The sequence below is a fragment of the Gadus morhua genome, chromosome 6 (assembly GCF_902167405.1).
Source record: "Gadus morhua chromosome 6, gadMor3.0, whole genome shotgun sequence".
Lineage (NCBI taxonomy): Eukaryota > Metazoa > Chordata > Actinopteri > Gadiformes > Gadidae > Gadus > Gadus morhua.
In genome coordinates this window covers 27,163,119-27,178,038 of record NC_044053.1, presented here as the reverse complement: position 1 = coordinate 27,178,038, position 14,920 = coordinate 27,163,119, and the positions used below count along the sequence as shown (strand labels likewise).

The following is a 14,920-nucleotide window of genomic DNA, read 5'->3' as shown; positions in this document are numbered from 1 at the left end:
AATAATATTGCTGGGGGTTCCTTTTAATTTCCTTTTCATTCCAATATTGACAATTTAGTTTTATGGGTCTGTTTAAGTTTAGCCTAACAACAGTGTCACATTATGCGTCTCGACAACAATAACGCATTATTGAAGTGCATTTAAGATCACGCATCCCGATGTTCAAATCCACTTTGAACTCGCCTCATATTGCAATATTACTTCTTGACTCGTGATCGCGTAGGCCTCATGTTGTTGCGCTGATTTGCCTCTATGTGCCGCCAACTGACAATGCAGCAGAAATGTGCGTAAGCCAGGCATTTAGTTTGCGTGGAGAACCGCACTTTCTCACGTCAAGTCAGTCTTCGTACATCCGAACGTTTGCGTGAGAAGTTGCTTACGCAGCTTTTTTGTGCGTAAGCAAGCTTTGTACATGAGGCCCCAGGTCATTGCTGACATCTTCCAGGTCAGCACAGCTGAGATGGTACCAACTCCAAGCTGGATATTCCCTCTAGGATGTGGGACATTAAAGGGCGAAACGTCAAATAAAAATGTGACTTTTTTTTATATTGTAGTGATAACAGATGTATTCTAAAATGCATCTTTTCATAATGAGCAAGTTTAACAGAGTGCAAATTGCAAAACAAATGTCTTACCAGCATACGCTCTGTAGAGTGTGGACTTGACTCCAGTCTTCCCCACCGACTTGGGTTTCTTCACCACCAGGTCACTCACAGCCTCTGGATGGATTCCCTGAGGCGAACAACAATACAGGAAATGCTCATATACTCTAGACAAATACTGAAGTGTATGATTTGAACAGAGGACACAACAGCACACGTGGGTTCGAGGTCGATGCCACATCTGTGGTTGACTGGTACAGGCCAGGGAAGGTGGAACCACATCAAGGCCCAGCTGCACATAATGCGCTGTCTGGAACAGCAGAGCGGTTATATGGCTACAGAAGCCTTTGCCCGCAGCACAGCTACAGCTCTGAGAGACCCAGTTGTCCAACAGCCTCCAGGGTGATCTGTGAACACCATAAGAATTGAGTTACTGAACTTAGTAGGTAGGACCTTGATATAAGGCCATTGGAAACTGGCAAGGAGCCTGCAACCGCAGAAAAGCCATGTACAGTTCCGTGCAAAACTCTTGGGCCACCATTACATCTGTCGTTTTAGCAATGTTATAACATGAACTAGCCCAGATGTTTGTCCTTTTAATGCACTCAACACATTTCCTTTATTTACGGCTTGTGCCTTAATGAAGAGGAAGAAAAATACATAGGTCTACTCTGTACAGCCACAACATTGCAGCAAGCTAGGTGGGCCAAGTCTTAAGCACGCTACTGTTTGTAAGAAAGAACAATGAAAATGATCTGAACTTCAGAAGAAGAGGAAAACTGCAACTGCAGTTGTTAGTCCAGACAGACTATCAAAACTAACAGACTTGGGCCAACGGGCCCTAACTCAGCAGAAACCTGTAGTATGTGGGGCTCCTCATCGAGCGGTTGCATCTACCTCTCACTACCACCTTTCCATCAACTATATTTGACACTTAGCATATACATAATGTTAATAATATGTCGCTGATCGGAAGAAAACTGGTCAGCAAATAACTAGCTGAACCTATCCTTGGCTAAACTAATGCTAAAATGCTAACGCTACACACAGAGACTTCATAGCCACCATGGCTAATTATATTCATAATATTATAGTCTACACGTAACAAATATGATCATTTTACACACATTTTACACACAGACAATATTTCTGACGATTTATATGGATCGTATATGGTTTGCTTGTCATCACAAAACATGAATGAGCAAGGCGGCCATTGAGTAGCCTACTGACAACAACAAAACACCTGGCTTAGACAACTTACCTTGATAATTGTGTACAAACTCCTCCACAAAAAACTTGTACCCCTTTGTCAGCCTGGGCTGTGGTGTTGCTGAGTGTGTCTCCACAATCTTCTGCACATCTTCGAATCGCAATTTGGGAATACCCACCAGGGAAGTGGCGAAGAAACGATCCATTTTTGCATTGACGGCAATACAAAAATGACTACGCCGGAAGAATGTTTACCCGGTGTGACGTCATTTCCGATTTTCGTGAGATAGGCCTATCAGAATCAGAATTCTTTTAATGGCCAAGTATATTCACACATACAGGAAATTGACTTGGTGTGGTTGGTGCATAAGACATGAGACATAACATAACAACAAAAAAACAAGAACCAAGGACAAATGTTTTTTAAGATAATAATAAATAATTGTTTAGTATCAGCTGGATGGGCTCCGTCTCCTCACAGTCCCCTTGCAGCAGAGAGTCTCCGTACTCCCCGATACACCAGCAGGCCACCTGCACCAGGGGTTGCTGGGAGATGCCTGCGAACAGCGCGCGGTAGAGCTTGTGCACGGTGTAGCAGTGGAGCTGGGAGGCGTTGGTGATCAGCTGGATCAGGTTGGGCACTGTCTCGTCGCGGACATCGGCCCCTGCCTCCGCCTTTTGATTTGCCTGAAAGAGTTGGATCGCGGTCTGCACGTAACAGCTGAAAGCCGGTCAGCTGTGTCGGTAAAGGCGACCGCATTCCTCTCTTCCTAAATCGCACCAGGGCTCCTGCGCGCTTTCCTCTCTTTCTCCGTGTCACTGTGAGACCAGGGCCTTGGATAAGTAGGTCTTGTAAGTCCACGGGAGTGGCGAGAAAGTTGGGACATAAATCCGATGGTGTTGAGTCCCTGATGTTAAGGATCTCATCTCTCGTAAAAAATTATCCGTGACATCGCCATAGCAACACAATAACAAAAATGGAAAAAACCTAAAAAAGTCCGAGTTTATCCGTAATAAACAGAATTAAAACTAACACAGTTTGTGACAATAAAACAAAATAATCCGGTTTGATTTGCAAGAAACTAAATTAAACACTATTAAAGACTAAAAACAAACACAGAAGTGTGCACCAACACACCGAAGCAGCCATACGAGGCGCCATCACCATAACAACAAGACCGTTTCAAATTTTTTGTCGTAAAATGAATAGCATTCAGAATCAAGAATCCTGTGCTGCAGTACGTGTGGACTACCCCACACGTATTGCCCACTTCAGAAGCTGTGATGGTAATTTAAAGATGTTCACCACAAAAGATAACAATGCGCAAAGAGCAAGGGTTCAGATGTTGACTCGATATTGTGTATTTGTAAAGTAGAGTAGCGCAGCGGAAGCGTGCTGGGCCCATAACCCAGAGGTCGATGGAACGAAACCATCCTCTGCTAGCAGGATTACCTAATATAGCATTAATCAATCAATGAAATGAATTGCAATTAAATTTTTAGTCTAGCCTCAATAGATAGCATGAAGTGTTCTACTCACATTATTAGAGATAAATAGCAAGCATTTTAAAACAAATATCCGTTACGAAGATGATTGAGCGTGGGATTGGTAGCGAGACTGGGGTTGATTGAAAAATTAAGAACGAGTATACCTACCTTATTCTTTTGTATTTCAGTCCTTGCTAGTGCTTGGTTGGTCGTTCATTTCTTTGGTCTAATCTCATGTTGTAAATACGCGTGTGCCCCAGTGTTCTAATGGATAAAGCACCTACCTCCTAAACCTGGATTTGTGGGTTAGTGTCCCGATTGGGATTATTTGAAGCTGAGTGGCGCAGCGGAAGCGTGCTGGGCCCATAACCCAGAGGTCAATGGATCGAAACCATCCTCTGCTATAATCAGAACTATTCACTGATTCAGTCTTAAAATGAATAGCATTTAAAATCAGAATCAAGAATCCTGTGCTGCAGTACGTGTGGACTACCCAACACGTATTGCGCACATCAGACGCCGTGATGGCAATTTAAAGATGTTTACCATAAAAAATAACAATGTGCATTGAGCCAGGGTAAATGTTGCATCTATAATTCGAATTTCTTAAGCAGAGTGGCGCAGCGGAAGGGTGCTGGGCCCATAACCCAGAGGTCGATGGATCGAAACCACCCTCTGCTATAATCAGACCGCTTCAAAGTTTCAGTCTTAAAATGAATAGCATTTAAAATCAGAATCAAGAATCCTGTTCTGCAGTACGTGTGGACTACCCCACACGTATTGCCCACATCAGACGCCGTGTTGGCAATTTCAAGATGTTTACCATAAAAAATAACAACGTGCATTGAGCCAGGGTTTAGATGTTGCATCTATATTTTGTAACTGTTAAGCAGAGTGGCGCAGCGGAAGAGTGCTGGGCCCATAACCCAGAGGTCGATGGCTCGAAACCACCCTCTGCTATAATCAGACTGTTTCAAATATTCAGTCGTAAAATGAATAGAATCCAGAATCCTATGCTGCAGTACGTGTGGACTACCCCACAAGTATCGCCCACTTCAGAAGCTGTGATGGCAATTTAAAGTTATTCACCACAAAAGATAACAATGCGCAAAGAGCCAGGGTTCAGATGTTGACTCGATATTGTGTAATTATTAAGCTAAGTGGCGCTGCGGAAGCGTGCTGGGCCCATAACCCAGAGGTCGATGGATCGAAACCATCCTCTGCTAGCAGGATTACCGAATATAGCATCAATCAATCAATGAAGTGAATTGTAATCAAATTTGTAGTCTAGCCTCAATAGATAGCATGAAGTGTTCTACTCACAATATTAGAGATAAATAGCAAGCATTTTAAAACAAATATCCGTTACGAAGATGATTGAGCGTGGGATTGGTAGCGAGACTGGGGTTGATTGAAAAATTAAGAACGAGTATACCTACCTTATTCTTTTGTGTTTCAGTCCTTGCTAGCGCTTGGTTGGTCGTTCATTTCTTTGGTCTAATCTCATGTTGTAAATTGTATACGCGTGTGCCCCAGTGTTCTAATGGATAAAGCACCTACCTCCGAAACCTGGATTTGTGGGTTTGTGTTCCGTCTGGGATTGTTTGAAGCAGAGTGGCGCAGCGGAAGCGTGCTGGGCCCAAAACCCAGAGGTCGATGGATCGAAACCATTCTCTGCTATAATCAGACCGTTTCAGTCGTAAAATGAATAGCATTCAGAATCAAGAATCCTGTGCTTCAGTACGTGTGGACTACCCCACACGTATTGCCCACTTCAGAAGCTGTGATGGCAATTTAAAGATGTTTACCACAAAAGATATCAATGCGCAAAGAGCAAGGGTTCAGATGTTGATTCGATATTGTGTATTTGTAAAGCAGAGTGGCGCAGCGGAAGCGTGTTGGGCCCATAACCCAGAGGTCGATGGATCGAAACCATCCTCTGCAATAATCAGAACTATTCAATGATTCAGTCTTAAAATGAATAGTATTTAAAATCAGAATCAAGAATCCTGTGCTGCAGTACGTGTGGACTACCCAACACGTATTGCCCACATCAGTCGCCGTGATGGCAATTTAAAGATGTTTACCATAACAATGTGCATTGAGCCAGGGTTTAGATGTTGCATCTATATTATTTAACTGTTAAGCAGAGTGGCGCAGCGGAAGCGTGCTGGGCCCATAACCCTGAGGTCGATGGAATGAAACCATCCTCTGCTATAATCAGAACTATTCAATGATTCAGTCTTAAAATGAATAGTATTTAAAATCAGAATCAAGAATCCTGTGCTGCAGTACGTGTGGACTACCCAACACGTATTGCCCACATCAGTCGCCGTGATGGCAATTTAAAGATGTTTACCATAACAATGTGCATTGAGCCAGGGTTTAGATGTTGCATCTATATTATTTAACTGTTAAGCAGAGTGGCGCAGCGGAAGCGTGCTGGGCCCATAACCCTGAGGTCGATGGAATGAAACCATCCTCTGCTATAATCAGACCGTTTCAAAGTTTCAGTCGTAAAATGAATAGCATTCGGAATCAAGAATCCTGTGCTGCAGTACGTGTGGACTACCCCACACGTATTGCCCACTTCAGAAGCTGTAATGGCAATTTAAAGATGTTTATGACAAACGATAACAATGCGCAAAGAGCCAGGGTTCAGATGTTGACTCGATATTGTGTAATTGTTAAGGAGAGTGGCGCAGAGGAAGCGTGCTGGGCCCATAACCCAGAGGTCGATGGATCTAAACCATCCTCTGCTATAATCAGACCGTTTCAAAGTTTCAGTCGTAAAATTAATAGCATCAAGAATCCTGTGCTGCAGTACGTGTGGACTACCCCACACGTATTGCCCACTTCAGAAGCTGTGATGGCAATTTAAAGATGTTTACCACAAAAGATAACAATGCGCAAAGAGCCAGGGTTCAGATGTTGACTCGATATTGTGTAATTGTAAAGCAGAGTGACCCAGCGGAAGCGTGCTGGGCCCATAACCCAGAGGTCGATGCATCGAAACCATCCTCTGCTAGCAGGATTACCAAATATAGCATCAATCAATGAAATGAATTGCAATTATCTTTTTAGTCTAGCCTCAATAGATAGCATGAAGTGTTCTACTCACAATATTAGAGATAAATAGCAAGCATTTTAAAACAAATATCCGTTACGAAGATGATTGAGCGTGGGATTGGTAGCGAGACTGGGGTTGATTGAAAAATTAAGAACGAGTATACCTACCCTATTCTTTTGTATTTCAGTCCTTGCTAGTGCTTGGTTGGTCGTTTGTGGGTTTGTGTCCCGTCTGGGATGATTTGAAGCAGAGTGGCGTAGCGGAAGCGTGCTGGGCCCATAACCCAGAGGTCGATGGATCGAAACCAACCTCCGCTATAATCAGAACTATTCAATGATTCACTCTTAAAATGAATAGCATTTAAAATCAGAATCAAGAATCCTGTTCTGCAGTACGTGTGGACTACCCAACACGTATTGCCCACATCAGACGCCGTGATGGCAATTTAAAGATGTTTACCATAAAAAATAACAATGTGCATTGAGCCAGGGTTTAGATGTTGCATCTATATTTTATAACTGTTAAGCAGAGTGGCGCAGCGGAAGCGTGCTGGGCCCATAACCCAGAGGTCGATGGATCGAAACCATGCTCTGCTATAATCAGACCGTTTCAAAGTTTCAGTCATAAAATGAATAGCATTCAGAATCAAGAATCCTGTGCTGAAGTACGTGTGGACTACCCGACATGTATTGCCCACATCAGACGCCGTGATGGCAATTTAATGATGTTTACCATGAAAAATAACAATGTGCATTGAGCCAGGGTTTAGATGTTGCATCTATATTTTTGGATCTGTTAAGCAGAGTGGCGCAGCGGAAGCGTGCTGGGGCCATAACCCAGAGGTCGATGGATCGAAACCATCCTCTGCTAGCAGGATTACCTAATATAGCATCAATCAATCAATGAAATGAATTGCAATTCAATATTTAGTCTAGCCTCAATAGATAGCATGAAGTGTTCTACTCACAATATTAGAGATAAATAGCAAGCATTTTAAAACAAATATCCGTTACGAAGATGATTGAGCGTGGGATTGGTAGCGAGACTGGGGTTGATTGAAAAATTAAGAACGAGTATACCTACCTTATTCTTTTGTATTTCAGTCCTTGCTAGTGCTTGGTTGGTCGTTCATTTATTTGGTCTAATCTCATGTTGTAAATACGCGTGTGCCCCAGTGTTCTAATGGATAAAGCATCTACCTCCTAAACCTGGATTTGTGGGTTCGTGTCCCGTCTGGCATTATTTGAAGCAGAGTGGCGCAGCGGAAGCGTGCTGGGCCCATAACCCAGAGGTCGATGGATCGAAACCATCCTCTGCTATAATCAGAACTATTCATTGATTCAGTCTTAAAATAAATAGCATTTAAAATCAGAATCAAGAATCCTGTTCTGCAGTATGTGTGGTCTACCCAACACGTATTGCCCACATCAGAGGCCTGTTTCAGGTAGCAGGTTTAACATACTCTGAGTTTAATCCTGCGCTCTGAGTTGGTTGACTCAGGGTTGAAAAGCAACTCTGGGTTTTCGGTTTCAGAACAGGTGATCAGCGTTGGGTTAATCAACTCTGAGTATGTTCACTTTGGGTTGAGGGCGTGCCTGTTGACTATGAAGAGCCATCATCAATGGATCTCTGATAACATGATCAAACATGGACCAAAAGCGTAGATCCACTTACTTTTCCCCCACGGAATTGGAAATTCTAATGAACGTGTATGCCGAGCAGTTACCTATTTTAACAAAAAAAAGCAATACCGCCATGGCAGCGAGAGCGCGAGAGAGCTCGGCAGGAAATAGCTGAACAAGTCAATGCGTGAGTCAAATAAATTAGTAAAATAAAATAAAATAAGAGGAAAGTTTAATATCTTCCACTTATTCAATATGTAAATTGTGTCTGTGTGTGTGCTTGTCAATTTACGCAACCCCGAGTTGCCCCACGAGGACTTGGCAGCAAATGAAGTAGGCCTAGGCTACCAAAATATAGTTTAAAAAGGTAAACTAATGTTTAATTGAAATCAAAGTCAATTGTGCTGTTTTGCCTGCTCTACCTAATTTAACAGCTATGTTCAACATGTATTATATATTTGTATACTATATTTAAGCAGTAAATGTAAGTAGTACATTTCCCAGCCACCCCAACACTGCCAATATTTAATAGGATTTAGATATATTAGAAGGCTACACCTAGGCAAAATGCATTATAAATATATATGTGTCTTCAAAATAGCGCTTATTGAATATAAGGGAAACATTTTCCTCCATGTTAGCATATCGAAAAAATGCAGAGGCCCGGCAGACTGGAGGGGGTCCACCTCTGCAGCCCTCACAGAGGCTGAGGAGATGGCCCTCAGCCAACAGAGTATGCGTCCTGTGGCTGAGGGCATCCCTGGGGGGAGCTCCTCTGATCCCCCCCACCCCCCAGGATAGAAGTGCCTTTACAGTATAAGAGGTTGGTTATTCAAAATAATTTAATATGTACACGCAACCCAGCGCGTTGCAAATTTGATGGGGCAATATTCTGGCTCAAGTAATAATTGCACTGTCTAATCATCTTCTTCCAGTTACTGATGGCGTCATCGCCCTACTTGAACCAGATGCCCTCACCAACCTCCATGCAATTGTAACAATTCAAAAGATACAAAAGGATGCTTTGGAGATCCAAATTTTGGAACATAAGTTATAAGTGGGTGAGGTGCAAACTGGGATACTGTTCCCTGCTCTAAAAAACTTTTTTTTTTTTGTGCTTTCAGGAAATCAAAAAATCCTCATAATAAGTAGATTGTCTTTATTAGAACACGGGCTGTGGTGGGACAAGTTATTTTGTTGAACAGTTTACTCAAAGGGTTTTATTTCAGTGAACAATGCAGACGATTATGCTGAGCATGTGCATGTAGAGAAGAACAGCATCTGGTTAAAAGCAGTACCAGGGTCTTTTCTGCCTTGCATTCTTAAAATGAGTTTCTTGACTTGCAGCAGTTATAGGTCCGTGGTTAGTCAGCTACTCTGATCATGGGAAAGCCACAACGTTGAAGTGACTGTAGTACAGAGTGGGTGGGATGCACGGGGCGGATCATTCTGCACATGCGTTAATTGCGATAAAAAAAAAAAAAAAAAAAAACTTAAAGCATGCCCCCGGTGCGTTTGACAGTTAACATGGGGGCTGAGAAGGTGGTCTAAATAAATGATAGATTGCGCTGAAAAACGATAGCGCTCGTGAAGAAAATTATCAGGAAAATAAAGTATATCCAACCGGGGTCTTAATAATCGTTCCTCACGGAGATTCCTTCTGAGGATCGCAGCCTCTACTTCCACAGGCTCTCGTAGAAAAGGACATGCCATTTCTAACACTTCCTTCTGTCGGAGAGCTGCCTTCAGCCTTATAGACAACAAACTCAGAGTAGGTCTAACCACCTCCCGAGCAGGTTAGGTCCACGGCGTATGTTGCCGCAGCAACCAACTCTCGGTTGCGCTGAACCTGCTACCTGAAACGGAAAACCCAGAGTTTCCACTAACTCAGAGCGAACAAACTCGGGGTTGCCTCAAAACCAGCTACCTGAAACAGGGCTCAGACGCCGTGATGGCAATTTAAAGATGTTTACCATAAAAAATAACAATGTGCATTGAGCCAGGGTAAATGTTGCATCTATAATTCGAATTTCTTAAGCAGAGTGGCGCAGCGGAAGGGTGCTGGGCCCATAACCCAGAGGTCGATGGATCGAAACCACCCTCTGCTATAATCAGACCGCTTCAAAGTTTCAGTCTTAAAATGAATAGCATTTAAAATCAGAATCAAGAATCCTGTTCTGCAGTACGTGTGGACTACCCCACACGTATTGCCCACATCAGACGCCGTGTTGGCAATTTCAAGATGTTTACCATAAAAAATAACAACGTGCATTGAGCCAGGGTTTAGATGTTGCATCTATATTTTGTAACTGTTAAGCAGAGTGGCGCAGCGGAAGAGTGCTGGGCCCATAACCCAGAGGTCGATGGCTCGAAACCACCCTCTGCTATAATCAGACTGTTTCAAATATTCAGTCGTAAAATGAATAGAATCCAGAATCCTATGCTGCAGTACGTGTGGACTACCCCACAAGTATCGCCCACTTCAGAAGCTGTGATGGCAATTTAAAGTTATTCACCACAAAAGATAACAATGCGCAAAGAGCCAGGGTTCAGATGTTGACTCGATATTGTGTAATTATTAAGCTAAGTGGCGCTGCGGAAGAGTGCTGGGCCCATAACCCAGAGGTCGATGGATCGAAACCATCCTCTGCTAGCAGGATTACCGAATATAGCATCAATCAATCAATGAAGTGAATTGTAATCAAATTTGTAGTCTAGCCTCAATAGATAGCATGAAGTGTTCTACTCACAATATTAGAGATAAATAGCAAGCATTTTAAAACAAATATCCGTTACGAAGATGATTGAGCGTGGGATTGGTAGCGAGACTGGGGTTGATTGAAAAATTAAGAACGAGTATACCTACCTTATTCTTTTGTGTTTCAGTCCTTGCTAGCGCTTGGTTGGTCGTTCATTTCTTTGGTCTAATCTCATGTTGTAAATTGTATACGCGTGTGCCCCAGTGTTCTAATGGATAAAGCACCTACCTCCGAAACCTGGATTTGTGGGTTTGTGTTCCGTCTGGGATTGTTTGAAGCAGAGTGGCGCAGCGGAAGCGTGCTGGGCCCAAAACCCAGAGGTCGATGGATCGAAACCATTCTCTGCTATAATCAGACCGTTTCAGTCGTAAAATGAATAGCATTCAGAATCAAGAATCCTGTGCTTCAGTACGTGTGGACTACCCCACACGTATTGCCCACTTCAGAAGCTGTGATGGCAATTTAAAGATGTTTACCACAAAAGATATCAATGCGCAAAGAGCAAGGGTTCAGATGTTGATTCGATATTGTGTATTTGTAAAGCAGAGTGGCGCAGCGGAAGCGTGTTGGGCCCATAACCCAGAGGTCGATGGATCGAAACCATCCTCTGCAATAATCAGAACTATTCAATGATTCAGTCTTAAAATGAATAGTATTTAAAATCAGAATCAAGAATCCTGTGCTGCAGTACGTGTGGACTACCCAACACGTATTGCCCACATCAGTCGCCGTGATGGCAATTTAAAGATGTTTACCATAACAATGTGCATTGAGCCAGGGTTTAGATGTTGCATCTATATTATTTAACTGTTAAGCAGAGTGGCGCAGCGGAAGCGTGCTGGGCCCATAACCCTGAGGTCGATGGAATGAAACCATCCTCTGCTATAATCAGACCGTTTCAAAGTTTCAGTCGTAAAATGAATAGCATTCGGAATCAAGAATCCTGTGCTGCAGTACGTGTGGACTACCCCACACGTATTGCCCACTTCAGAAGCTGTAATGGCAATTTAAAGATGTTTATGACAAACGATAACAATGCGCAAAGAGCCAGGGTTCAGATGTTGACTCGATATTGTGTAATTGTTAAGGAGAGTGGCGCAGAGGAAGCGTGCTGGGCCCATAACCCAGAGGTCGATGGATCTAAACCATCCTCTGCTATAATCAGACCGTTTCAAAGTTTCAGTCGTAAAATTAATAGCATCAAGAATCCTGTGCTGCAGTACGTGTGGACTACCCCACACGTATTGCCCACTTCAGAAGCTGTGATGGCAATTTAAAGATGTTTACCACAAAAGATAACAATGCGCAAAGAGCCAGGGTTCAGATGTTGACTCGATATTGTGTAATTGTAAAGCAGAGTGACCCAGCGGAAGCGTGCTGGGCCCATAACCCAGAGGTCGATGCATCGAAACCATCCTCTGCTAGCAGGATTACCAAATATAGCATCAATCAATGAAATGAATTGCAATTATCTTTTTAGTCTAGCCTCAATAGATAGCATGAAGTGTTCTACTCACAATATTAGAGATAAATAGCAAGCATTTTAAAACAAATATCCGTTACGAAGATGATTGAGCGTGGGATTGGTAGCGAGACTGGGGTTGATTGAAAAATTAAGAACGAGTATACCTACCCTATTCTTTTGTATTTCAGTCCTTGCTAGTGCTTGGTTGGTCGTTTGTGGGTTTGTGTCCCGTCTGGGATGATTTGAAGCAGAGTGGCGTAGCGGAAGCGTGCTGGGCCCATAACCCAGAGGTCGATGGATCGAAACCAACCTCCGCTATAATCAGAACTATTCAATGATTCACTCTTAAAATGAATAGCATTTAAAATCAGAATCAAGAATCCTGTTCTGCAGTACGTGTGGACTACCCAACACGTATTGCCCACATCAGACGCCGTGATGGCAATTTAAAGATGTTTACCATAAAAAATAACAATGTGCATTGAGCCAGGGTTTAGATGTTGCATCTATATTTTATAACTGTTAAGCAGAGTGGCGCAGCGGAAGCGTGCTGGGCCCATAACCCAGAGGTCGATGGATCGAAACCATGCTCTGCTATAATCAGACCGTTTCAAAGTTTCAGTCATAAAATGAATAGCATTCAGAATCAAGAATCCTGTGCTGAAGTACGTGTGGACTACCCGACATGTATTGCCCACATCAGACGCCGTGATGGCAATTTAATGATGTTTACCATGAAAAATAACAATGTGCATTGAGCCAGGGTTTAGATGTTGCATCTATATTTTTGGATCTGTTAAGCAGAGTGGCGCAGCGGAAGCGTGCTGGGGCCATAACCCAGAGGTCGATGGATCGAAACCATCCTCTGCTAGCAGGATTACCTAATATAGCATCAATCAATCAATGAAATGAATTGCAATTCAATATTTAGTCTAGCCTCAATAGATAGCATGAAGTGTTCTACTCACAATATTAGAGATAAATAGCAAGCATTTTAAAACAAATATCCGTTACGAAGATGATTGAGCGTGGGATTGGTAGCGAGACTGGGGTTGATTGAAAAATTAAGAACGAGTATACCTACCTTATTCTTTTGTATTTCAGTCCTTGCTAGTGCTTGGTTGGTCGTTCATTTATTTGGTCTAATCTCATGTTGTAAATACGCGTGTGCCCCAGTGTTCTAATGGATAAAGCATCTACCTCCTAAACCTGGATTTGTGGGTTCGTGTCCCGTCTGGCATTATTTGAAGCAGAGTGGCGCAGCGGAAGCGTGCTGGGCCCATAACCCAGAGGTCGATGGATCGAAACCATCCTCTGCTATAATCAGAACTATTCATTGATTCAGTCTTAAAATAAATAGCATTTAAAATCAGAATCAAGAATCCTGTTCTGCAGTATGTGTGGTCTACCCAACACGTATTGCCCACATCAGAGGCCTGTTTCAGGTAGCAGGTTTAACATACTCTGAGTTTAATCCTGCGCTCTGAGTTGGTTGACTCAGGGTTGAAAAGCAACTCTGGGTTTTCGGTTTCAGAACAGGTGATCAGCGTTGGGTTAATCAACTCTGAGTATGTTCACTTTGGGTTGAGGGCGTGCCTGTTGACTATGAAGAGCCATCATCAATGGATCTCTGATAACATGATCAAACATGGACCAAAAGCGTAGATCCACTTACTTTTCCCCCACGGAATTGGAAATTCTAATGAACGTGTATGCCGAGCAGTTACCTATTTTAACAAAAAAAAGCAATACCGCCATGGCAGCGAGAGCGCGAGAGAGCTCGGCAGGAAATAGCTGAACAAGTCAATGCGTGAGTCAAATAAATTAGTAAAATAAAATAAAATAAGAGGAAAGTTTAATATCTTCCACTTATTCAATATGTAAATTGTGTCTGTGTGTGTGCTTGTCAATTTACGCAACCCCGAGTTGCCCCACGAGGACTTGGCAGCAAATGAAGTAGGCCTAGGCTACCAAAATATAGTTTAAAAAGGTAAACTAATGTTTAATTGAAATCAAAGTCAATTGTGCTGTTTTGCCTGCTCTACCTAATTTAACAGCTATGTTCAACATGTATTATATATTTGTATACTATATTTAAGCAGTAAATGTAAGTAGTACATTTCCCAGCCACCCCAACACTGCCAATATTTAATAGGATTTAGATATATTAGAAGGCTACACCTAGGCAAAATGCATTATAAATATATATGTGTCTTCAAAATAGCGCTTATTGAATATAAGGGAAACATTTTCCTCCATGTTAGCATATCGAAAAAATGCAGAGGCCCGGCAGACTGGAGGGGGTCCACCTCTGCAGCCCTCACAGAGGCTGAGGAGATGGCCCTCAGCCAACAGAGTATGCGTCCTGTGGCTGAGGGCATCCCTGGGGGGAGCTCCTCTGATCCCCCCCCCCCCCCAGGATAGAAGTGCCTTTACAGTATAAGAGGTTGGTTATTCAAAATAATTTAATATGTACACGCAACCCAGCGCGTTGCAAATTTGATGGGGCAATATTCTGGCTCAAGTAATAATTGCACTGTCTAATCATCTTCTTCCAGTTACTGATGGCGTCATCGCCCTACTTGAACCAGATGCCCTCACCAACCTCCATGCAATTGTAACAATTCAAAAGATACAAAAGGATGCTTTGGAGATCCAAATTTTGGAACATAAGTTATAAGTGGGTGAGGTGCAAACTGGGA

General features: G+C 42.8%; 4 non-coding genes across 4 annotated transcripts; all 4 read left to right on the top strand.

Annotated features, from left to right (window-relative positions):
- The first annotated feature begins 4,910 nt into the window (after positions 1-4,910).
- On the top strand, positions 4,911-4,982 carry trnal-caa (transfer RNA leucine (anticodon CAA)). The gene has a single exon. It is a non-coding gene; the product is annotated as a tRNA-Leu (tRNA).
- Positions 4,983-7,619: 2,637 nt separating this feature from the next.
- Positions 7,620-7,691, top strand: trnam-cau (transfer RNA methionine (anticodon CAU)). The gene has a single exon. It is a non-coding gene; the product is annotated as a tRNA-Met (tRNA).
- A 3,338-nt stretch (positions 7,692-11,029) lies between these two features.
- Positions 11,030-11,101, top strand: trnal-caa (transfer RNA leucine (anticodon CAA)). Its single transcript has one exon. It is a non-coding gene; the product is annotated as a tRNA-Leu (tRNA).
- Positions 11,102-13,466: 2,365 nt separating this feature from the next.
- Positions 13,467-13,538, top strand: trnam-cau (transfer RNA methionine (anticodon CAU)). The gene has a single exon. It is a non-coding gene; the product is annotated as a tRNA-Met (tRNA).
- The last annotated feature ends 1,382 nt before the right edge of the window (positions 13,539-14,920 follow it).